This window comes from Mirounga angustirostris, unplaced genomic scaffold (genome assembly GCF_029215605.1).
Source record: "Mirounga angustirostris isolate CCGP_5_RB_7025 unplaced genomic scaffold, mMirAng1.0.hap1 SCAF_3, whole genome shotgun sequence".
NCBI lineage: Eukaryota > Metazoa > Chordata > Mammalia > Carnivora > Phocidae > Mirounga > Mirounga angustirostris.
This window is the reverse complement of record NW_026991711.1, coordinates 157275055-157301606: the sequence shown is the minus strand read 5'-3', so window position 1 is coordinate 157301606 and position 26552 is coordinate 157275055. Positions and strand designations below refer to the sequence as shown.

At 39.3% G+C, this 26552-nt stretch overlaps 1 protein-coding gene across 11 annotated transcripts in view; it reads left to right on the top strand.

The window, feature by feature from the left end:
- HECW2 (HECT, C2 and WW domain containing E3 ubiquitin protein ligase 2) overlaps positions 1-26552 on the top strand; it is a 363868-nt gene that overhangs the window by 110022 nt on the left and 227294 nt on the right. For 2 of the 11 annotated variants that reach the window (XM_045868313.3, XM_064586845.1), the window contains exon 3: positions 6124-6346. The exons of 7 other annotated variants lie outside the window; for them this stretch is intronic. The gene's annotated coding sequence lies outside the window, so the exon portion shown is untranslated. Of the gene's footprint in view, positions 1-6022; positions 6347-26552 lie in introns of those variants that run through there. 2 more of the 11 variants (XM_064586848.1, XM_064586850.1) reach the window with 2 other exon arrangements.

Genomic DNA, 26552 nt, shown 5'->3' with positions numbered 1-26552 from the left:
TACATACAATGTATAGTATGCATTTGCCTACAACTTTCCCCTACTCTGTACATGTTGATTATGGGGAACTCTAGTTTACTTATTCCCACAGCTGTATAATATTCTAAAGTTTGAAAATGCCACAGTTCCTCTATTCTTCTATAAGGGACATTTACTTTGTTTCTTTTTTCTTTTCCCTTCCTTTTTTAATTACAAACAATCCTGGTAGGACTTCTTGCGAAAATCTGTTAAAATTTTCCTAGCGTGTACCTAGGACTGGAAGTGCTAAATTGCGGGGTGTGCACCTCCCCACATCTATGAGGTACCCCCAACAGTGTACACAGGGATTTCCCTGGCTCAGCATCCCTGTTAACACTCGGTATTGTCAGACTATTTAATTTTTGCTGGTTTGGCGGATGTGAAATAATATCTCATTATAGCTTTCATTTATCTTTTTATAATATGTTTATTGGCTCTTTAGGTTTCATTTTCTTTTTTTTTTTTTTTTTTTTTTTTTTTTTTAAAGATTTTATTTATTTATTTGAGACAGAGAGAATGAGAGAGAGAGCGCACACGAGAGGGGGGAGGGTCGGAGGGAGAAGCAGGCTCCCCGCCGAGCAGGGAGCCTGATGCGGGACTCGATCCCGGGACTCCAGGATCATGACCTGAGCCGAAGGCAGTCGCTTAACCAACTGAGCCACCCAGGCGCCCCTAGGTTTCATTTTCTATAAATTGTTTATTCATATAGTTTGCCCAATTTTCTGTTTTTTTTTTCTTGAGTTTTCTTGGCTGGTCTTGCATGCTTGTGCTTTATTGTGCTTTATTGCAGGTCAATAAAAAAGTAAAACAGACTTGTTTTTCTTTTCACATCTGGCCCTGATATGGTATCATAGCATATGCCTCTCCTTTAGAAAAGTCATTGCTTCTCCGACAAGGTAATATTACAGTGTAAGTAAGCTGTCATTTGGCTGCTAAAAGATGAGACGGATAAAAAGAGAGAAAAAACAACAATCCAGGCCTTCTGTAAGTCTCACTGAACACCTGCAGGCTTGGTTTAGACGTGTGTATACTTCTGCCTGGGTTTCATCCTCTCTTTGTCTCCTTTCTCTTTTCTCCTCCAGTCCAGTTTCTAATACTCAGATCTTGCCAACCCTAGAGTTATTTTGAAAAAAGATCTTTTACCTTCAGACATTTAGAAAGTCTGTAGCTAGAGAAGCGGAGGCATTCCCAAAAAGCAGTGAAAAAGTGGAATAGCTTCAAGTAATGATACTTGAAGTGTGGTCTGAAGATGGGCAGCTTCGCCAGCCTTTGCCAGTTTATTAGATCTGCAGATTCTCAGCCTCCACCCCAATCCTACTGAATCAGAGGATGCATTTTAACAAGTGAAGTTAGAGAAGTTTTGCTTTTAAACACGGAATCCTGGTCAAGGATGACCTGCCTCAGAAAGGACTCCTCCTTCCCTAATCTTCTTGCCAAGTAACTGAAACCTAGGGGTGTTAACATATGAAATATGTCTACTGTATGTACATGTACTGTGCAATTTGAGTCTCTCCCAATGAGAGGTTCACTTTAGTTCATTTAATTAATCCAAACATTCCTCTTTAAAGAAACAACTAGGAGAATGAAGGGGCTACAAATAATTTGTATGTTAATGATTATTAGACCTTGTTGCCATATGCTGTTTTGTAAGGAAACGGAAGTTTTTTAGGAAGAGAAGAGAAGGTAATTTTGTAACATGGGTCATTTAGGGAATAGGCTGGGCCTGGATTGGAGAGGCTTCCCTGGTAGGGAAGAGTCTAGGGGAGCATGGATATTTATTGAGAAGAGGCAAGAGGAGGTGGGATAAAGGGAGCATCAAGGATTTTGCTTAGAAATGAGGAGAACATCTTCCCTTTTCCTGCTTCTGTGTTACAATAACTTGTATTGCTAAAACACAGGATCATGTTAACCTATCAGGTTTAACCTGGAAAGTTAATTACCATTTCTGACATTGTTTCTATTCAGCAATTTTCTACTGAGTATCATTATGGGCACACAGCAGAGTGGGTTGTACCCACGCATCGTCCTTTCCTGGGACTTTGGAGCCTAGGAAGGAATCAGATATTGAATCCAAGCTTATGCAAAGCATGGGAACGTAACTAAGGCTCAGTGTCTTCCTATCTCACAGGATTGTTGTGAGGATTCATTGGGGTCTACAAAAGGCTCAGAGAGAGAAGGTTCTCAGTAAATGGTGGCTCTTCCCCTTCTCTCCACATGCACCGCTCCCCCTTCCCCTCATGCTATTCCAGGCAGTTTGATTCTGATCTGTAGAGGTTAGTACTAAGAGGTTAGTGCTCAGAGTAGTAGTTGTGGGAGAATTATTTATAAGGTGCAGTGATAGGGAGGAAGTGGTTTTCTGTGGGAAGAGACATTTGGGGTTCTAAGTGAATGGCTTTAAGAATGGGTATGCATAGTTTTTGTAAATGTTGAAGATGAGAATCACCTTTGTTTAGGTTGCAATAATTTACAACTTGCTGAGGACAAAGGCTGAGCTGAAATTTCCCCAAAACTATTTATTTGGGAACCCCGAACACAAGCTTTGTGAGGCAAGTCTGGCATCTACTGTTACTTGTTAGGTCCCAGCACATGGCTCAGGGTTCCCACGTGATGTGCCACGGTGCTATGCTCAGTACTAGCATGAGTTCTAGTCCAACAAGTCTGAAAACTAGGGGATTTGGGATTTTCAGAGATCAAAGAGAAAGAAGTCAAGATAATAAAAACAAGGAGTTGAGCAAAATTGGAAAGAGTATTCCTAAAACACTTTATCACCCTCTTCACAGAACTTCAGTAGCTCCCTCTGCCTAGTTAGCTTGCCAGGTATCCCTCCTCATATTGGCCCAAAGTCCATTTCTGGCTCACCTTACTCTTTTACCTCTTCCTCTGCCCATTCAGTAGTCCCGCTAGCGATGACTCTTTCCACTCTTTCCAGCTGACCCAAACCACAGCCATCAATTAAGATCTGCTTCAAATCCCATTTCCCCTTCATCTCTGAGCAATTCCTGACAGTTTCAACTAATTGGGAATCCCCTTGCCAGCTTCACAAGTATTTTGTACACTTGCCTCTCATGGCCTTACCTCTGTCTTGACCCTCTGAATGCTTTGGAAGTTCCCCAAGTGCTGGGGATCTTAAAATTTTCTGTTCTTACCAGTTCTGTTTCTTACAAGTGATGGTTTCTTAATGTAAAAGGTAACCCTTGCTAGCTAAACTCCAACCATCTGAACCCAGGAACAGAATAGATTTGGATTTTTGGAGAGGGGACTATTTGAAGCAAAGTCACAGAGGGGTAGATACTTTCCTTGTGGCTCATCTCAGGCTGCCAGCTTGAAGTCTGTGAAGTTTGGGAAGAGAGGCACACAGTCAGATCCTGAGCCAGCTCCAGCCAGCTCCGACATATCATTTAAAGGGATCCCCACTTCCCAATTGGTTATGCAATCTCTGGAACCAAATATTAAGAGATTTATTTATTTATTTATTTATTTTTAAAGATTTTATTTATTTATTTGACAGAGAGAGACACAGTGAGAGAGGGAACACAAGCAGGGGGAGTGGGAGAGGGAGAAGCAGACTTCCCGCTGAGCAGGGAGCCTGATGCAGGACTCGATCCCAGGACACTGGGATCATGACCTGAGCCTAAGGCAGACGCTCAACGACTGAGGCACACAGGCGCCCCTATTAATAGATTTACATAACATGGTTTCCCTTCTCTCTAACTCATGGATGGGGCAGGGTGGTCATTTGTCCTTGATCATTGGATTCTTCTATTATGTTGGTGTGGTGAAGAGAATTCTCAGCCTTTAGACTAATTTTCTAATTTCTAAAAAAACAAAAAATATTTTTACAGGCTTCTATGTTAGAGAGCCAGTCAAGAGGTTGTGGGATTGGATCTGAGCAAAGTTTTATAGCTCTTTATTTGGACAGCCTGTGAAAGTAATTCTTTGAAAAACTAAGTGCATAGCAGATGTTCAATAAATATTGGCCAGATGATTGATATAAGGAAAGAGCCAAGAAAGAGGAATAATTTCTTTGTATATCCAGTGGAATTGTACAACACAATGTAAAAGTAACATAAAACAAGAAACCACATGGCTTCATGTTTACTTAATGTCCGATTGGATCAGTGGTTGTGAGGGTGGCCAGGGATTTGCCTGGCACAGTTAGGAAACAGGAGTTCATTTGAGCTTAATGTAAGTACAGGCATTTGTAGAGAAAGTGTACTAATTCTTATCATGGACTAAGTAAAAGATAAGGCAGTTTTTGTAAAGTAAAATTAGGTTTAGAAGCAGTAGAAGAAATGGTGAATTCAAGAGCACCCTAAAAAGAATGGTAAAAGTTGGGTCCATATTGTGCTGGGCATATGATCATTTTTTAATCTGTTCTTCTTCTTTGGGGAGACTAAAGACACTGAACCCAGCATTATCCTGCTTATTTGAATTGGATTTCCTAATTGAAACGAACTACTGCTACACAGATAATCTAGGTAAGAAAGTTAAAGCCTGTTTCCTTTAATAAACAGTGCTGAATTTGGAAGACTAGCTTAGCCAAAATCTTCTTTTATAACTGGAGATTCTAAAAAGCAATAGAAAATCGGCCCCTTAGCATTTCCCAAAATATTCCAATCCATCTGCTTGAAAAAATTACTGCCAAATATTTTAATTTGTTCATAAGAAAGAAAACACATTGACTCTTAAAGCTGTGCTCTGGGTTTTTCATCCTCCATTGAAGTGTATATAGAACCACTCTTCAGAAGGGTGTTAGGATTATAGGCAACTACCTGCATCACCATTCTCTTGTTTAAGCAAATGTTGTACAAACTTGAAATCTTATCCTCTTTGGAGGTTTATCATCCTCTTTCCTCACGTGCGCATTACAAAAGAAAAACAAAAACAAAAATCTGTCAGGACCCTAACCTTTTGCCCTCCTTGAATTCTTATGGACTTGAGCAAAACCACTGAAATAATTATAGGCTCAGTGTTTGCTCCTTATTTGTAAAATCCTGGGAGTTATACGTCAGGTTTTTCTTTGACTTTTTTATTTTCTTGGTTGTTTGGTAGTTTTGTAATGGAAAGAGGATTGAATATCTGAGTTTAGTCATCAAAAACCTGTCATTTGATCTCTCTAAAGGAAATAGGGTCTCCTTAATTTTGGTGGAGCCTTCACGGTTAGTAAAACGAAACAACAAAAATACTGACGATACTTAGGTTGTAATTCTAACTCCCACCAATGCTATTTGGCCCTACATCCACATTAAAATTTTTCTTTCCCATATATGTATGCAGTTTCTCAGATGGGAATTCTGGGAATGTTTAAGTCCTAGATGGGAGCTAGATAAGGCCGTAACAGCTGACAATGATGTGGCAACATACGCTTTCTTGGGTGCCAGTTTCTTAAGTTCATGTTGAAAGATCCAAAATGAAATTGGAAGCAATAGAGATGATAAGGGCCCCCAAAGTGGGTCACAATTTTATAGCATTGCTGTTCAAAAGTGTTGGTAAAAGAGAGTCTCCCAAAAGGCTTGGATATTGATTTAAAAGTAAAATAAAAGGACCTGACTCAAATCACCTTGGAAATGGTTTCACTTTATAATATAAAATATTATATGATCAAGGTTAAAACACTGATAAAAATGGGGCGGCTGGGTGGCTCAGTCGGTTGAGCGTCTGCTTTCGGCTCAGGTCATGATCCCAGGGTCCTGGGATCGAGCCCCACACCAGCTCTCCACTCAGGGGGAGCCTGCTTGTGCTCTGACCCTCCCCCCTGTTTGTGCTCTCTCTCTCTCAAATGAATAAATAAAAAATCTCAAAACAAACAAAAAGCACTGATAAAAATATTAGCTGTCTCTCTGCAATGAGTACTGTTATAATCATAATGCAGATTGATACCAGTCCATATTAGTATTCTGAAGAAGTGCAGCCCCATAGTGTTGAACTTTCATTTCTATTGAAATCCCCACTTTGTAGTTTTTGTTTTTTTTTTCCCAGAGTGGTAGTGGTGGTGTGTGGGGTGGTGGTGGTATGCAGTCTGACCTGCATGATGAATGTGCTTGGATCTGTTTCAATCTGTTCCCAAACATTGGAGGTACTAAGGCCATCTCTCTTATTTTGTAGGGAATTCATCTCTCGGTGACTCATGCCAACAGTTATCTTGATAGAACGAACATCTGTTACCGTAATTACTGCTGCTTTTCTTTCATGCTCATCTCATGAACAAGGTGAGACACCCCTTCTGCACCCACAGGGTTGTGGGTGCGATCACTGGTGCTCACGATAGAACGAACATCTGTTACCGTAATTACTGCTGCTGTTCTTTCCTGCTCATCTCGTGAACAAGGTGAGACACCCCTTCTGCACCCACAGGGCTGTGGGTGCGATCACTGGTGCTCACCCGTGAGGACAGAATTGGGTTATTACAAACCCTCTGACTAATTGCTGCTTAGTAACTAACTTCTAGCAGGACTCAGAAGCCTTGGCATTGGTGCCATTGGGGAATGGGAGAATTTGCAATTTCTTCCGCTGCTCGCATGAATGGGGAGCATCTCTCTCTCTCTCTCTCTCTCTCTCTCTCTCTCGTGGAAGTCTCCTTGGAACAGGGGACAATGAGCAGGTGAGAGAGCTTGTTTCCCTCAACTGGAGCTCTCATCAGTTGTTCAGCGACTAGGCTACTCCCTTAAGGCTTTCTCTGACATTTTATTTTCTAGTCTTTCTGTTTGCTTGCCACTGTGTCTCCTTAGGTTATACATTTCAAATGTTGAAATAAAAGAGTACAGTTTTTTGACCTGATTGATGTCCAGTAATACTCGGGATTGTTAAGTATGATGAAAGATCATTTCATTTTTTTCCGTGTTTTTTGTTTTTTTGTGTGTGTGTTTTTATTTGTTTTGGTGGTGGTGGTGGTGGTTAGGGGTTGCTTCAGAGATTTATAAGTTTATCATTTACTAAAAAACTCCAAACTGTCTGCTTTATAAATAAATAGCCTTAATGGAGGACCTATTAATAAAGGAAACTGTTTTGGTTATATTTCTGGGAAGTAGTGATTATATTAAGTTTTAAGATTCTATTCAGCTAAGACCCGATTAAAGCAAAACCAGGGAATTGGCCATCTGGAAAACACTATTAATGGATCCAAAAATGTCATTGTCACTTGAGTCATGTGATAGATTTTGCACTGAAGAAAAATATGGTGGGTCGAGTAAAATCCAAAGCCTATGAAAATGTCTTGCTTTCTAATTCTATTCTTTCTTTGGGCAATTTATTTTGCATGTCATTTCCAATTAACTATAATTCCTCTATCACTTATGTACATAATTTAACATTTAGTTTTTGTAGTCCCATGCTGCTTGTTGTTTTTATGATGTTGTCTCCCCAAATGGACTGTAAGCTTCTAGGGAACATGAACCAAGTCTTTCCTTTTTCTGTATATTCTGCAGTGCCTAACATGGTTCTGGACATAAAATAAATGCTTAATGAATACCTAGTGCTTAGTAATCTGGCTAATGGTTATTGGGTCAATGTGTTTACCTTCTTGGTATTTTTATCATCTGGTTTCATAGCTTTTGCTATGGAGCTTTTTGGAGCCTTGTATCATTTGCTTCAGCACCTAGCAATACCAACTCACACATTTTCACCCATTGGTGGAGTGTGACAGTTCAAGCCAGAGACTCAAACTTTGTAAGATCTTTTACTGTCAGATTGGGTAGCTCAAGTGTGTAATATAATGGAAATGGTAGAGGCCAGAGGAAAGGGAAACAGTTCCCAGTATATTTGACTGTAGTGGATTGAGAGAATTGTGGATACTATCCTTTTGATTCTTTGGCTCAAACACCATATACTTTCTTGATAAACACTTTGGCATATTTTGGCATCTTTCCTAAGTATGGATTGCTTCTGTACTTGGCCTTTTCAGGTGTTATGGTAGTAGAGCTTTTTAAATTTTTTTTTAAGAGATTTTTTTAAAAAGATTTTATTTATTTGTCAGAGAGAGAGAGAGGGAGCACAAGCAGGGAGAGCTGCAGACAGAGCAGGCAGAGGGAGAAGCAGGCTCCCTGTTGAGCAAGGAGCCCAATGTGGGACTTGATCCCAGGACCCTGAGATGATGACCTGAGCTGAAACCACCTAGGTGTCCCAGTAGTAGAGCTTTTTGAAAGTTCATTGTGAGGGAAAGGTAAACAAAAGTGGGAAACATGATTATTCTGATTGGTAAATTAATCATACAGACTTATAAAATTTATGGAACTGGGAAGTGTCTCAGAGATTATATTGTCCCATTCTTTCATTTTTATAGGTGAGAAACTCAAGGACCAGTGTGGTTAAGTAAGAGATGTGGGTAAGGTCAATAGTTAATAAAAGTCAAGAATAGAACAATATTGCGAGTAGCTTGAGATAATCAATTTATATTATTTCTCAATTCTCTGGCCTAGTTTGTACAAAGTATTATTCTGTAGATAGATATCTGGGAAACCCACACATTCTTAAAAAGTATACATTTTTTAAGAAGAAAGTTTTTCAAAAGAATTTTTTATGTGCACATATATTGAACAACTCTTCAAAATGACTTCACATGGAATATAGTTGAGAGAGAAAATACCATGTAGTGGGGGGGCATCTATTTGAGAAATCTAGGTCATAATTCTAAGTCTGTTGATTACAAACTGTATGACCTTGCAACAAAAATCATACAGCACTCAGAAAGTCAGTTGGTATTGGGGCACCTGGGTGGCTCATTTGTTTTAGCATCCGACTCTTGGTTTCAGCTCAGGTCATCATCTCAGGGTCCTGAGATTGAGCCCCAGATTGGGCTCTGTGCTGAGCATAGAACCTGCTTAAGATTCTCTCCCTCCCTCTCTCTCTGCCCTGTGCATGCATGCTCTTGCTCTCTCTCTCAAAAAAAAAAAAAGTCAGTTGGTGTTATCATTCAGAAATTAAAGAATTAGACTAGACTCCCTCTGGGAGCCCTTTTAGTTGTAAAATTCTGTACAAAAATGAAGCAATGGTCAACACTTGGAACTTGACATGATCAAAGCTTTATGAAATCAGAATAGAGACTGATGTATCTAGTGTCTTACCAAACATGTCAGTTGCTCAACATTTAGAATTTCATTTCTTGATTCCAGACTGTATCTATGCATTAGGCATTATCAATGCTCTTCCAGATGATTTCTATTTCTTAGGCTTCATTTGAATATTTCTTCTTTGTTTGGAGCTTGTTATAGGAATATGAATAATGGGAACAGACACATACAACGTATAAACTTATTATTTAGGAATCTTTGGCTCTTCCAAATGAATAGTCCATACATGTGTTAGATGTATTGGTATATTAAAGAATCAGGAAAATTAGGTTGTTTAAACTTGAAGCATTTTTTATTGAAAAGTGCTATAACTGCACCAGGGGCTAGTTTTGTTGAATTAGTGTGTTTTGCCGGGTAAACTTCCCTTACTTTATATTCTGTGGAAAAGTAAATCCAGAGTTTCTTAGCCATGCTGGCTCTTATTCAAGGAGAATGTCCTAGGAGGGCAAATAAGGAGCCATCTGGTCATACTTAAGTGTCATTTTACCTTGTCTGGCATGCTGGGATATGGTTACTCTTGTTTGCTGATTGTCGTGAACTCAAGTGATCAATCTTTCACCAGCCCAAACTCAGACTCTGTCTGTCATGCCCATAGCCTTAAAATTTCCACCACCTTTCTTTATAGGACAGCTGGTCAGTAATGACTCCCAAAGAGCCATTTGCAATCTGTTTATAGGGTGCTTTTGGAAGATTCTGTGTGGCGAAGGCAATGTGCAGCCAGTGGGGTGGCAATATTTTCCTTGTGGGGGAAGGTAGATTGGCGATAGGAGATAATATGTGTAGGACAAGCTCATAGCATAGGGTCTAGCACATTTTAAGTGCTAGGGAAATATGTTATTATTCTGGTTTATAATTTTATCTCTAGGTAGGCAGTCAACAAGCAGACTTATGTACTTGTTAAGACTTGGGAAAGATCTTCCAGAATATTTGATTTATTGTAGAGTTTTAGCATAGTATCCTTTCTTTTGTTTAATTTTTAAAAAAGAAGCTAACTTGTTTTGTGGCTCAAGTATCCCTCATTTTGGGGATTAGCAACTAGGGCCTTAATATGTACTGAAGGCTTTTGTATGTAGAAATAATTCAGGCTCCTTTTCAGAGTGTGGGAGTAAGAGAGGGTGAATTGTGAGAAATGGGATCATTCTTTTGAAATTTATATGCTGTTTTTGGATGAAAACACAAGGAATAAAAATACTAGATCATATTGTAGCTGTTTAAAATTAAAGGACTTTATATTTTTGGCTGCAAATGGTGGGTTAAAATTTTTCTGTTATTTATCAGATATATTTCTTTAACACGAATAATTGATTTTAAATCATTGGACAAACTACATTATTGTCTTTCAAATTTCTTTTGCTTCACAAATTAATTTAAGTAATATAATAATTTTAATTTTATACTTCACATTCTTAGTGTTAAATATTACTATGGTCTTCACTGAAGGTGTGTGCAAATTTAGTAAATAAAGGTCATTTTAATTTAAAATGTCAAAGAAGACATTTCCCCCAAAAGAATGCCACAATTTAGAAACAATGCAGAATTTATATTTAAAGCAACTTGATAAGAAAATGTATAGGAAAAGTTGCCATCACATTTTATAATTTTGAATTTTAGAATACTTTAAAAAGCTACTGTTAACATAAAGTCGATTGAGATAAAGATATTTGTGACCACTAATTTTATTCAAGTTTGTTTTAGAAATTCCAACCAATGAAATTATCCTGGAAAAATAAATCAGGAAGATAAAAAAATCATCATTATTTGTAAATGATATGGTTGACTACTTAAAAAAAGACCAAGGAAATGAAAATAGTATAAAAATTAAAAAGGGGGCCTATGTTTAATCCCAGTAAGAATCAGGCAAATGCAATTTAAACAGAAATGAGATTTGCTTTTACCTCTCAGATGGGCACTAATGTCATAAGAGCAAATTTTTATTGAGTACTTATTGTGTATCAGGCATTGTAGCAGCTCGTTTAATCCTTAAAAATAACCTCTGAGGTAGGTATAATGGTACAATCTTTGCTTTACAGAAATCTGCAGAAATGTTGGGTAACTTTCCCAAGAGTTAGTCCATGGCAGAGCTGGGATTTGAACCCAGCTGTAGAATTCTAGTTCTAGAACCTGTTCTCTTAGCCACTAATCTGCCTCCAAAGATTGATAACATCCAGTGTTGGTGAAGTAGCTATCTCCCCTAGATTGCAGGTGTGAGGAATGTTCACTGCAACTTCTCTCTAAAAGGCATTCTGGTGACACTTGTCAACACCTCATGACCCAGCCATTCCACTTGTAAGAATTTATCCTAAGGAAATAATCAGGCAAATGTGCAATAATGAAGGTGTGAGGATATGTTTACAACGTGATTTGTAGCAATAATTACATGCCCATCTTGAGGGCATTGTTTAGACGATGCTGTATCATACAATGGAATGTCATATGACTACTAAAAAGGCTGGCGTAGTGCTATGTTTATGAATAATAATGCCCACATTTTGTGTGAAAAAGCAGGTGACAAAGCAGTTTGTGCTCTGTAGTATGATCTCATCTCATGTCTACATTTATTTATTTTTTACAGTGCAGCTTTATTTATTTATTTATTTATTTTTAAATTTTATTATGTTATGTTAATCACCATACATTACATCATTAGTTTTTGATGTAGTGTTCCATGATTCATTGTTTGTGTATAACACCCAGTGCTCCATGCAGTATGTGCTCTCTTTAATACTCATGTATACATTTAAATAGCTATGCATGTAGTTATAGACCAAACTGCAGTGGGCTGGCAACTCTGAGCACTGGCATTATGGATGATATTTACCTCTTTCTTTATCTTTTCTCATCTTTTTTGAAATTTTATGATGGGCAGATACTATTTTTATAGTTGGGAAAAAAGCCCTAAGAAGTGTTTATTTTTCTTACTCCCTCAAGTCTTTTCTTGTGATAAAATTAGGTTGGCAAGTTTGATCCTTGGTTTCATGCTTTCTGAGTGTGAGGCATGTCACAATTTTGTTTTTGAAGTTTCATCTTCCAGTTATTTATTCCCTTCACCAAACCTGCTGCAGAGCTCTGGGTGTGCTGTCATTAGGTGGGGCTCATGAGCTTTGCAAATGCTCTAAACTGCAGAGCCCACCCTGGTTGGCTTGAGCTTCCCGATTTAAACTTGATTTTTCCATAACATAATTTACATAAAAACAGAACTCAAAGTAACCAAATGTAAGCTATCATTGAACATTAAAGCAGATGATATTTTAAAGCTTCACTTAAAATCAACAGATGTCGTTAATAATCAGGAATCTTTTGTCAGTGCAAATTTTTCTTTCATGATCATATATGCAGATCCTGATTAGAATGTTCCTTTCTTCTTAAATCTTAGTTTGATGTGAAAACCTCCCAAAGCTTGTGCTTCATTGCACACCCCTACCCTGGGTTTGGATTTGGCTGGTATTAGAGCACTTGGGGCAGTTCATTTTTTATTGAGATTTTGAGCACGTGGGCTTAAAACTAATTTAGTTGGCTGGATTCTTTCAAAGTCCTCGTTAGAAGTAATTGCCTGACAAATTTTAGCATCACTTCAGTCGGAGACCCTAAACTTCTGTGATGTAAAAGAAGGGTTATAACTAGTTTTTTGCAGGGAACCGCCGGCCCTCAGTGATGAGATGCTTTTAATTCACCAGTCTGTTTTCTTAAAAAAGAATGGAGCCTACCCCCTTCTCTCTTGTGTGAGTGGGTAAAGTTACTTACATGGTTTTTGAAATCAGAGTGTATAAAGGTCTTGCTGAGTTCCCTAAATATATTACCTAAGCATAACCAATTACTATTAAAAGCAAATTTATCAGAAAATAAGATAGTTTTCATTGAAGGCCACAATTTCATCATGGATTCTTAATGGTCCTTGTGGATGGGGCATCGTCTCGGAATTGATTTGCTGAAATCCTAGGATTATCTCATTGGACAGTAGCCCACTGATAAGCACTGCTCTAAAAATATACCAGGCTATGTTTATGGGGCCCATGTTTTTTCCTTAGAGCTTTGGGGTCAGTCACTCCTTTGGCTATGCATAGACAAGGCCCAGAATTGTTTTCTACGGAAGATGTTGCCCAGAACTTATCCCTCCACCAGCCTCCATGCAGGAGAGGAGTGGCCTTTTTTGTGGGCACATGTACTGGTCAGCCTCCGTCATGTTGATGAAAGAATGAGATCTTTCCCAGAGGCTTTGCCCTTCGTCACTTGTGTCATTCAGGGTCAGATTTTTATTAGTGGACATTATCTTGAACTTTCCATTGCCAAATTCTTACGGAAAACTCATTTATAAGAAATTACATTCACCAAAAATTGCTTAAAAAATACGAAGTCCAGTTATTGCTCTAAGGTCTAAAATTTAAGTCTAAATTTTATCCTTGAGTTAAACTAGAGTATAGCTATTAGACCAGCACCATTCCAGGGGCAATATAATGTGAGCCACTCATGTTAGTTAATATTTTTAGGACCCACCTTGAGAAAGGTAAAAAGAACAGGTGAGAGTAATTTGAAATCTATTTTATTTAGCCACTCTGGAGAATAGTATGGAGGTCCCTCAAGAAGTTAAAAATAGAACTACCCTATGATCCAGCAATTGCACTGCTAGCTACTTACCCAAAGGATACAAAAATACAGTTTCAAAGGGATAGATGTACCCCGATGTTTATAGCAGCATTATCAATAATGGCCAAACTGTGGAGAGAGCCCAAATGTCCATTGACTGATGAATGGATAAAGAAAATGTGGTGTAAACACACACACACACACACACACACACACACACCATGGAATATTACACAGCCATCAAAAGGAATGAAAGTTTGCCATTTACAATGATGTGGATGGAGCTAGAGTATATTATGCTAAGTGAAATAAGTCAGTCAGAGAAAGACAAATACCATATGGTTTCACTTATATATGGAATCTAGGAAACAAAATGGATGAATATATGGGAAGTGGGGGGAAAAGGAGAGAGAGAAACAAACTGTAGGAGACTCTCAGTGATAGAGAACAAACTGAGGGGTGATGGAGGGAGGTGAGTGGGGGATGGGCTGGATGGGTGATGGGATTAAAGAGGACACTTGTTGTAATGAGCACTGGGTATTGTATGTAAGTGACGAATCACTGAATTCTATTCCAGAAGCCAATATTGCACTGTATGTTAACGAAGCAAAATTTAAATAAACAAAAACAAAACCACCTATTTTATTTAACTCAGTAAACCTGAAACACTATCATTTCAATATGCAATCAATATAAAATGTATTAATGAGATATTTTACTTTTTTTTGGAGGCACTAAGTCTTTAAAATCTGGTGTGTAATTTATACTTATAGCATATCTTAGTTTGGACTAGCCACATTTTTTTTTTGAAGATTTTATTTATTTATTCATAAGAGACAGAGAGAGAGAGAGAGAGGCAGGCTCCCCGCTGAGCAGGGAGCCCGATGCAGGACTCGATCCCAGGACCCTGGGATCATGACCTGAGCCGAAGGCAGACGCTTAACCATCTGAGCCACCCAGGCACCCTGGACTAGCCACATTTCTGATGCTCAGTAGCCGCATGTGGCTGGGAGCTCATGTAGTGGGTAGCACATTGTAGACCATTGTAGAGCTATGTGTGAATGTGCCTGAATTGGAGCTATTTGTGTTAAGCCAATGATATGTCACGAAAATGGTAATACAACAACACTGTTGTCGTTGATGCAGACATAAGAATGCAGAGTAATACTTCATATGTCATGAAGACTAATAGAAGATTCTCTCAGGTTTCACCACTAGGAAAACATTCTTATTTATATTATGGATATGGGGACTGAGCCTGTGATTCTTGTAACTCTTTGGTTGGGATGCTAGAAAGTTCAGAGACAAATTAATGGCCTATTTCTAGTACCTGAGCAGTGCTAAATGGTGTGAGTTTTGGGTATAAACTTTACTTCTGGCTTGTTTCCCCTTGCTTTTTTGGCTTTCTTCTTTTCATCTTATTGAATATCATAGGCAACATGTCATGCAAATTTTTTTTAATAAGGATGGGGATAAATAAAGTCTTGTGTTATTAAAATTTTTATTAAGTTTAAATAATGATGTCAGTCTAAATTTTATAGAAAATACAATTGAAAAAATTTTACAAAGACTGAAATCTCTCAGTTGCCTTTTGGTTCTTTTAAAATGTAGTTTAATAAACTTGGATGCACTTGGGAAGATAGTATCTAAGTTATTGGTCTAACGTGGGACTATATAGGGACACTAACTGGTAATTTCTTATTTAGCAGTTCTCAGATTTCAGCATTTAACAACATTGACTGGGGAGTATGTTAAAAATCTGATGTATGGGCCCCGCCTCATAGGTAGGTTAGGATTAGTAGATTTGGGTTCGGGTCTAGAAAATGGTAGTTTAACACGTTCTCTTGCTTGTCATATTCCTGGTAGCTGCTTTTTCCATCTTCCTCTTCCTAACCCTAATATCCCAGAAAAAAGTGCTTTCCATAACTAAATCCCCACAGTCTTTTTCCTTTGGTCTTTTCCCCAGCCCCAGCCTTTTTGAGATATAACTGACATACAACATTGTGTAAGTAAGCTGTAAAACATGGTGATTTGATAGACCTATATTGCAAAATGATTACCACTGTAGCTTTTTTTTTAATTTTATTTTTAAAAGGGGGATTTTATTTATTTATTTGACAGAGAGAGAGAGGGAGAGAGCACAAGCAGGGGGAGGGGCATGCAGACGGAGAGGCAGAGGGAGAAGCAGGCTCCCTGCTGAGCAGAGAGTCCTATGGTATTGGATGGGACGGGGCTCCACCCCAGGACCCTGGGATCATGACCTGAGCCGAAGGCAGATGCTCAACCGACTGAGCCACCCGGGCGCCCCTACCACTGTAGTTTTGGGTAACACCTCTATCACATCACACAATTACCATTTCTTTTTTTGTGGTGAGCGCTTTTAACATCTATTCTCTTAGCAACAGTATTATTAATTATAATCGCTACTGGATCCCCAGAACTTGTTCATCTTGTAACTGGAAGTTCATATATTTTGATCTATAACTCCCCATCCCTCTCTGCCCTCGCTCCCCACCCCTCACCCCCCAGTCTTTTTCTTGTCTCTCTTCCCTTGCCCCACTCTGGCTAACACCATGTTTTGTAGGGCAAGTCACATTCTTCGGAGTTTTCAGTTTTGCCTCCCAGCTTCACCTATCATGTAGGTTTTGTACACAAAGCCAGTGTATTATCTAAGATTCTTTATGTCTGTGACAGAAACCCAACCCGACTTGCCTAACCACAAAGAGAAAAGTGTTAGAAGAGCCCAGGGGTGGGTCTTGTCTTAGGCACTCTGGAATGAGGCTGGAGTAGTCTACAACTGTCTCTCTGGTTCTTAGCCTGGCTGACCAGCAAAGTCCTCATACCTCCAGAAGACAGACAGGGGAACACCTTCCTCTTTACGGAGAAGAGGAGGGGAAAAGTGCTAGGACTTATGGTTCAGAATCTCTTCTTTTATCCCAGTTACTCATGTGTCAGGGCAGAAGGGCTTACTGTTACAAAGAGTGGGTTTTTGGTTTACTCTGGGATCCTTCTTTAAAAAAAAAAATAATTGCAGGGGCACCTGGCTGGCTTAGTCAGAAAAGCATGCAGCTCTTGATCTTGGGGTCATGAGTTTAGCCCCACATTGGTTGTAGGGATCACTTAAATAAATAAACTTAAAAATTGCATCGATGAGATAATGGATACGTGCATAGTGTTTTGAGATATTTCCCCAATTACAACCAATAATTGATTTTCATTTTAATGAGATTTTAATTTGTTTGAAACAATTATTTAGGGCCATGGTATCTTCCTAAATTTAATAGTGCAGCATTCTAAGCAAAAATAAGTATTTAATTTCATTTGTAAACTGAATGGATTTCTTTCTTTGAATAGATTTTAATCTATTAACTAAAACACTGCTTCTTGTAGTATATTGAATTTGGGGGCAGGAATCCAATTTATTTAAATGTAGTAAGTTAAACTAATTTGACTCATTGAAACAAATGAAATTTTTTCAGGATCTTTAGAGAGAAATTGGCAGTTTTACTTATATAACTTTATCTGATGCACAACTTAATTCCAATAGTCTATCGTTATTTTGAAAGAATTGTCTATTTTCTAGAAATCATTCCACGAGACTTCAAACCTTGCTTCATCCTATGTTCTCACTTGTTCTACTTTCAGTAATGAATGTGTCTCTGCTGCTACACTGGACATCTGGCGAGACTAGTGGGAAAGAGATAGAGAAGAGCAAATTGATTTGTGTGAGGACCTACACCTTGTGGTTCTGAAGTCAGCTGGAGAGCCATCAGGGTACCCGGAGGATTAGTTGTATGCTTCAGTGCTTCTGGGTGGAAGGAAGCTGGTACTTTAGGCAGGCATCACACTTGGTATCACTAATTTCCTCCTTTTTTTTTTTTTTAAAGATTTTATTTATTTATTTGACAGAGAGGACACAGCAAGAGAGGGAACACAGAGGGGGAGTGGGAGAGGGAGAAGCAGGCTTCCCGCCAAGCAGGGAGCCGGATGCGGGGCTCAATCCCAGGACCCTGGGATCATGACCTGAACCGAAGGCAGATGCTTAACGACTGAGCCACCCAGGCACCCCTAATTTCCTCCTTCTTTATCTTCAGACTAACACTGTCTTTAGTGCACCCTCCAATGCCATGGAATTGAGTGTTGATATGGGAGTTGATGTGGGAGGCAGAGCTTCATTTTTCAGTTTACCTTTAGGATTTCTGAATACAATCATTCACATGCTTGGGCAAGGAACCCCCTAAATATGTACTCACTGTCCTTTAAAAAAATGGATGGGTGAGAAGAGAAAGGCAAAGGATGGGACTTTCCCTGAGTCCTACTCTGGAAGGGCTCCCCCGGGCAAAGCTGCTCTCTTGGACCTCTGTTACCCCTGCACATTACAGAGTTGTCAGAGCCCATGGAGACTGCCTTAAGGGAGGGAGAGTCCCACTTCTCAACAACATTATGGGCTTATAAAGTTGACTTATAATTAATCTGTGGCTCATAACAAGTAAGTAATGACTTTCTGTGCCTGCAAAGCTTATAGTAGGTGGGCCAAAAATGAGAACCGGAAGACTGGGGAGAAAGCAAGGCAATTCAGGTAACTCAGGAGCTCTACTTTGGCAGTGGGAGGCTACTTGGCATCTGCATTTAGGGCACTGACTTTAAACCCTGTACATAGATGATTTTATCTCCCCACCCCCCAATTTTGTGGGTAACCCCAGGTATCACATAATATGGCTCAGGTACAGAAACCACGGGATGCTATGGTATATGGGCAAAGAAGCAGGCTTTAAGGACCTAAGTGTGGATCTCGGCTGTGTCACCCAGTCACTTGGTGCTCTCATCTGGAAATCAAATCTAGAATCAATTGGTCCATCATGGGGTAGCTGTGGAGATAACATGAGGGTGAGGGTGAGGGCAGAGGGTAGACAGGAGATACCAGAAAAGCAGTCCTTTTAAAGTGAATCTGTTCACAATGGGAAGCCAAGTTTTATAGTAAATAGGGGGAAAAGGGATTTGATGTGGACAAGGAAAAGTTCAAATTATGGGTATCAGTTTATCTTACATATAACAAAATTTAGATTATAATCGCAAATATGGCCTAATTATTAGAAGGAAAAAGGAACAAATGAAGGTGTTGAAATTTTTAAAGAGTTGAGAGGAGTTAATTTTTTCAAGAGAATTGTATAATAGCACCATGTAATATTTGTCTTTCTTACCACAAGCGTGAAAGTCTTATTACGAAAACTGTGCCAGGGCTCTGTCAACCTTCCCACAGCCTGTGTTTAATCCTGTGACATTCAAATTGCTTCTAATTTTCTTCCTCCTTCGCTTGTCAACTATTCTAACTCTACCAGGCCCTTATTCATCAGTGGTTTCGCATGTGATTCAAGAAGTTATTCAAAATCTCTTTCATTGACTTTTATGAATTCCTGAATGTTTTACCAGTTCATGCAGTTTCTCTTCTCAATCAGTTTATTCTTGGAACATCTGAGGTTCAGTGAATGACTGACAGATGTGACTGGCAGGGATCAACTCCGTCATTGCAAGGAAGAAGTGGTTGAATGGGGATTAACTTAAAGTCTGCAGTTCATTGTTTTGTGATATGTTTTGCTTTCTTCCTCAACTTCTTAATAGAGTGGAGCTGGATAATGAATACCTAGGTAAAAAAGATCTCTTTTTTGTCAAAAGGATTTGAAAATGATAGTACTGTGAAAATACAGGTAGTTCTTTTGGGAAAGATTTCAAACATTTCTTATCCTAATACTTAAATTGAGATTAAGCTTGGTGTCAATAATCAGGATCATGATACTGAACAGAACTGTTTCCTTATTCACATGCTGCACATTGAGGTTCATTTAATTTTTTGGTTCCTCCAGATGATTCTCCAAACCCCTGGGAATCTTAGGAATTGGGTGATTTATTAATTATTATTTTATTTTATTTTTTTAAAGATTTTATTTATTTGATAGAGAGAGAGCAAGAGAGCACAAGCAGGGGGAGGGGCAGAGGGAGAGGGAGAAGCAGGCTCCGTGCTGAGCAGGGAGCCCGATGTGGGACTCGATCCCAGGACCCTGGGATCATGACCTGAGCTGAAGGCAGATGTTTCACCGACTGAGCCACCCAGGTGCCCCAATTATTATTTTATTTTATTTTATTTTTTTAAAAGATTTTATTTATTTATTCATGAGAGACAGAGAGAGAGAGAGAGAGGCAGAGGCAGAGGGAGAAGCAGGCTCTGCACGGAGCAGGGAGCCCGATGCGGGACTCGATCCCAGGACCCTGGAATCATGACCTGAGCCGAAGGCAGATGCTTAACCGACTGAGCCACCCAGGCATCCCCCCAATTATTATTTTAAATTCCTTCTTTTTCTAGTCTTTTAAAAAAAGATTTATTTATTTATGGGAGAGAGAGAGAGAGAGAGAGAACGTAAGCAGGGGGAGGGGCACAGAAGCAGACTCCCTTCTGAGCAGGGAGCCCAGTGTGGAACTCTATCTCATGAACCTGAGATCATGACCTGAGCTGAAACCAAGAGTCAGATGCTTAACTGACTGAGCCACCTGGGTGCTCCATTCTTTTTCTAGTCTTGAGACTCTTAAGTTCCTTGAGAATGGAGTGTGTTTCATCTGTGGTTCCTTGGAGCTAGAACAGTGCCTCACACATAGTAGATATTGGAGGTTGCTTGTATGGACAATCAAGTCAGTTTAGCAGACTGTTTATGACTTACATGTGACTCCCCTCTCTAACATGATTATTACTTATTGTTTGATTCCATCCCTTTTCCCTTTTTCTGTTCAAAGGTGCCTTTTGTTAAGCTCAGTAATAATGGTAAACATCAGTTGGTAATCTCAGACTTTGAAAGGTAACCCATATGTTTGCAGCTTCCATCCACAACCTTGCATGGTGCCAGTGAAATTGCATCAGTTAGAAATCTTACTGTGGTTGCAAATCACCTGTAAAGTTAAAAACAACAGTTGATCATTTAGTTGAATGGGCCTTGTTCTTGGTGCTCTCCTGAAAAACCATCTAAGTTCATTTGCCTACTTAGAGGTGACGTCTGTCTGTCATTTCCAGCTCTTCGTGAAGCATGCATTCTAGTGGGGAGAGACACTAGGCACTAGAGAGACGCTAATAACTTATACTGGATACTAGAATGTGAAAGTGCTATGGAGGAAAAATAAAGCAGGGAAAAGGTAGTGTTGAGGCAGTTGAAATTTTAATAGAGTGGTCAGGGAGGGTCCTACTGAGAGGGTAAACATGTGAAGGGGTAGCAAGGTGAGCCATGTGGATATTGAAGAGAAGAGCTTCTGTGGCAACGGAAACAGCAGATGCAAAGACCCTGTGGTAGGGTATGGCTGATGCCTTCTAGGAGCTGCAGTGGGACTGGGATAGCATGAGCATGGGTGGCCATAGTGGTAGACGAAGTCAGAGAGGACCAGGGACCAGATCATGTGGGCCTTGTAGACCATTATATGGGTTTTGGCTTTTATTCTAAGTGAAATGGGGGCCCTTAGAGGGTTTTGGGTAAAGAACAAATGGTCTGACTTACATTTGAAAAAAATCATTCTGCCTGCTGTTTTGAGAATAGACAGCAGGAAATCAAGGATAGGAACAGCGAAGGAGGTGATTATTCATTCAGAGGACAGATGATAATGGTTTGGATCAGACTGAAGCCATTGAAAGCTAATTCCTGTCTTCCCTTTTTAAAATTGGATTCTTTCTTTGGCTTAGAATTTATGCCGTATTTCTATGGCCTCTTCCTATCTTTCAAAGTCCAGCTCAATTTTTCTCATTAGGCTTCTTTTAAACACTCCAATCCCTGCTGATCATTCTCTGCAGTGAATTCCTACTGACTTCTGCACTTACAACACCTTATAGAAGGCAGTTTGCTCTCGATTTCCTTCAACTAGGTTGGGTTTTATTTCTTTCCATACTATAGCAACGACCTTACCTCCTACATTTCAGCATAAAGTAGGCCCTTTACTTAATAAATCCTTTTTGAATGGCTGGCTACATTCTAAAGAAAAGTCAGTATGTGCTCCTATTGTTGATTTGGTCCTTTCAGATTCCTCTTTTCTCATTAGTGGCGGTGAACTCCATCCATTCACTTATTTAAGAAAAATATTTCCTGAACACTTACTATTTTGAGGAGGATATAATGTGCCAGAGAAAGAGTAATTGTCCTCAGAGAGTTTATAGTCTGACAAGGGAAGACATGAATCTTCGTCATTAGACTCTGAAGCGTTGTGAAGTATAGGGAATACGAATGATATAAAAAGGCCCCTGGGATTCAGTAGTAGGAGTGTTGCCTTCTACAGAGAAGGTGGAGAAGGTGCTGCAGGTGGAGAGGATGGTGTGGACGGTGCTGAGCATGTTAAGCAATTTCATGCGTAGCAGAATAGATGACCTTGCATGGAGTAAGTCCCGGAGGGAACGTTTTAATGTTTTCTTTCAGGACGTGTAAAGAAATCCCTGCAAAAATCCACCCTCCCCTCTCCTCCCTGACCCTCAGAGCCACCGCTCAATTTCATGCCTTTCTCACCTGTCACCTGGACTTTGCAAAGGCCTAACTTCAGGTTTCAGCTTTATCAGCTTAAATGTCACTACCTGTGAGAGGCCTGCCCTGCTCACCCTGCCTAGACTTGGTTGCACCTCTGTGCCTTTGTTTGCTTTCCTCCTGGCCCTTTAAGTATGTTACGTACTTGAGTAGGAGTGCTGTCACTGAGGAAATTCTGCAGAGAGAGAGAGCAGATGGATTGGGAGAAAACACCGGAGTCACACAGGCCCGCTGAGAAGTGACCATCTAGATAGGATCTGACATGAACTTGGCTTAGTCTTGCTGTGGCACTGGGAATGGAGAGAAGCATAAAGGTTTAAAAAATGTGTTCTGCGGGGTACAGAGTACATGCAGCTATTAGTACTCATGTTTATGGTTATGACATCTGGGTGTTTTATGGAATACACAATTGTATTGCAATACAGTTGGTTGTCTTTTCTAGCAGCTTTTGACAATCAGTAACTAGGAGCTTATGTTTTGTGGTTTGCATTGCAGGGAACACTTTCCCATGCAAATGTGTTCCAACCACCACAAAGTAATGTAGAATTTTTCATATCTGAATTCCATTTACCAACAGTTGGTAATTATTTGCAGCTTTAGTAGCTAAAGATAATATTTTGGGATGTGTTCCATGCAAAAGAAAAAAAAGACATCTTTTGCCCTAGGGATGTTCAGGGAGTAAAAATTTAATATCTTTCAAAAGAGATGACTTTACGGATGCCTGAGTTGCTCAGTTGGTTAAGCGTCTGCCTTCGGCTCAGGTCATGATCCCAGGGTCCTGGGATCAAGCCCCACATCGGGCTCCTTGCTTGGCAGGGAGCCTGCTTCTCCCTCTGCTGCTCCCCCTGCTTGTAGTCTTGCTCTCTCTCTCTCTGGCAAATAAATAAATAAATAAATCTTAAAAAAAAAACCCAACCCAAAAGAGATGACTTTGAAATGAATTGATTCCACTCCCCCATACAAACCATTGATATTTGTCAACAGAGAAGCAAACCACCAACAGTGCTTGAAATAAAAGCAAAGAGTTTTTCTTTTTTTAAGAAATAGTTGGGTAGACCATGGAATTTCATGTGTATTTACTGAAAAACAGTTTGGAATTTTAAAAAGGTCTTGAAAATACATGAAGCTTTGGTTCCCATTTTTCTAATCTGGTATAATGTTTAAAAATGATTCTTGAAGTTTTACTCTTCTTAATGTAGTAGCATTTTAAAAATATAGATGAGTGTTTTAAATCGGTATCTATGCCAATGAGCCGATGAATATCATTCCAGTAAGGGACTCATTATAATCTATCTTCAACTTTTGAGGTAAATGAGTAACATTATTGCCTTTCCTCCTCCCATACATGGAATCCTATTCTATTTTCTTCTCTCATTATATATATAAGGGTTTGTCATTCGGGTGCTGATATTTTGTTAGTTGTTTTTTTTTTCTTTTTCCTTTATTTTTGTCCAACATTCATGTCCTCTTCTTCTAATAACCACTTCCTTTTTTTTGAGGAAACTGCCTTCATTTTTGGTCTAGATGCCTTTTCTCTCCCAGGGCGCCGGCAAGCTGTGTGAAACTTCTCTCTCAGCGGCCTATGAGTGTGTGTCTCGCTGCACCTTCACTTCTGAGTACTGTTATTTTTCAGAGTTGACATTTTAATGGATAAAAAATTATATCTCGGGTGCCTGGGTGGCTCAGTTGGTTAAGCGACTGCCTTCGGCTCAGGTCATGATCCTGGAGTCCCGGGATCGAGTCCCGCATCGGGCTCCCTGCTCAGCAGGGAATCTGCTTCTCCCTCTGACCCTCCTCCCTCTCCTGCTCTCTGTCTCTCATTCTCTCTCTCTCAAATAAATAAATAAAATCTTTAAAAAAATTATATCTCAGTTTTTTAAAATGTGTTTTTTGATATATAGTATTAATTAGTTAACTTTTTTCTTTTGGGAATTATCCATTCACCCCTGCAAAGAGAGGTTTAATAATTTAAAGAACTAAAAAGAATTTAAAGAACTAAAAAGAATGAAGCCAAATCTGAATTATTTTCTCTTATTTATTTATCTAGTGTATATTTAGTGATTTAAGGCCAAAACAACATCTTGCAAGCACTGTTGGACTCAGTCTTTAAAATGAAAAACTTTTGGAACTTAAAATTATTTCTCCCCATTTGTGTACATCCCTTTTCCAAACTGACAAATGGGCTGTTTTTGTGTTGTGGATCCTAACATATTATTGAATAAAATTACAAGAGGAAGAGGCTTTTCCTAAAGAGCAGCAGGCTGGAGGGAAACTTGCATTTTCTGATGCTTCTCCACCTGAGAAGAGGAAGTGAGTGGAAGGTTCAGTCACCTTGGGCTCTCCGTAAAATGCCCCGGTGTCCTGGGAGCATTTACTGGCAATTCATAGTGCAGGGATTTCCTGGTATTAATCAGTTTACTAGAACATTTTTGCTGAGGAAGCTGAACATTGGGGTTATGATTATATATGATAAACACTGAGTAATTACTATGATTGCTTTCTCGTAGCAGCAGATATGATGGAAATCTACTGGGGAGGCACCTTCAGTTGAGAATTCGGTGATAGCTTTCTTCATCTCATATGTCAACTAGCCTTGCAGGTCTGATGGGTTGCGGATTTCTCTTCCTAGATTTCTCACATCTCTGCTTATTGCAGGCTAATTATGTTTTCCTTTGTGTCTCTTGACATAGCTTTTTTCCCCCCTTATTTTCCTCATTTATGTAGTAAAGCACACATGGAGTTTGGAGCATAGTATGGTTGAGCAGGTGTGTGTGTGTGCATGCGTGTGTGTTTGTGTGTGTGTGTGTGTTTGTGTGGTATTTTTTTGGAATTTGGAAGGTTAAATAAGGATTTTTGTTATTATTATTCGTTTTATGTATCAGTGTCCAGTCTAAGAAGTTGAAATCCTAGGGTGTATTTCTAGTTTGTAAAAATCTTTTTTTTTTTTTAAAGATTTTATTTATTTATTTGAGAGAGAGAGAATGAGAGACAGAGACCATGAGAGGGAGGAGGGTCAGAGGGAGAAGCAGACTCCCTGCCGAGCAGGGAGCCCGATGTGGGACTCGATCCCGGGACTCCAGGATCATGACCTGAACCGAAGGCAGTCGCTTAACCAACTGAGCCACCCAGGTGCCCTAGTTTGTAAAAATCTTTTGACAAGGAATGTTGTCAGTACTTGCCCTTCAGGTGAGATTTAGTAAATTGACGTTCACCCCCAGATTCTTGAGCAAAAATATTTTAAGATTTTTAATTTTATTTTATTTTATTTATTTGAGAGAGAGAGAATGAGAGACAGGAGAGCACGAGAGGGAAGAAGGCAGAGGGAGAAGCAGACTCCCCGCCGAGCAGGGAGCCCGATGCGGGACTCGATCCCGGGACTCCAGGATCATGACCTGAGCCGAAGGCAGTCGCTTAACCAACTGAGCCACCCAGGCGCCCTTGAGCAAAAATATTTTAAATAAAAACACTTGCTTACTGTATCTGTCATCTGCTACTGTCTGTATCTTCTACACAAAATCTGCTTCTTTTGGAAATGAAGTTGTATACTAAGGTGTTTTGCAGTTTGCTTGGTAATTGCATCTCTCTTGACCTCTGGAAGAAAAGTGATTTTGTTTTAGCTGTTGTTTAAGCAGATGTCATTTATCTGAGAGAGGAGCACAATGCAGACCTAATCATAAATAGGAGGGGTTTTAAGGAGTGCTGCATTACGTTACCTTGTGTCCTTTGGGAATGGGACATAGAGCTGCTGCAGAGGCTCCTCATGGAAGGGATTGTCTAAGGAGCTTGAAAGGACCAGCTTTCTGTTTAATAAATATGGTGGGTACTAATCAGTTTCCCTTACCGTCAGCTTTACCTTCTAAAGCTTTTCAGAAGAGCATGGATAATTTTCTGAAGAACAATTTGTCTTTCTTATTGCATAAGACATAGGTATGAAACCAAGAAGCAAATGAAGAATTCTTAGATTTCAGTAGGAGAAAATATAAAGCAGCCATTCTCTGTCATTTCAGTAGCTAATTTTCCCATGTGAGAATATTGCATTGAATAAAGTAAAATTATAAAGTAAAATTTTATCTATAACATTTAGAGTGGTTTGATTTTTTTTTCATTTTCATGCAACTTTGAGAATTAATTTTTGCATGATGTTTGATCTTATTTTCCATGGAAACATGAACTCTGAAACATACATTACTTTTCCTATCGGGAAAAAATGAAGTTTTCCAATACAGGGTTTGACTCTTGTCCCTCATTATAATCTAAGCATTCTAATTTTATTTCTTTTACATTGATCTAAGTTATGTAGAGTAAAATATCTGAATGAGTCTCTTTAAAATTAAATTAAATTAAATTA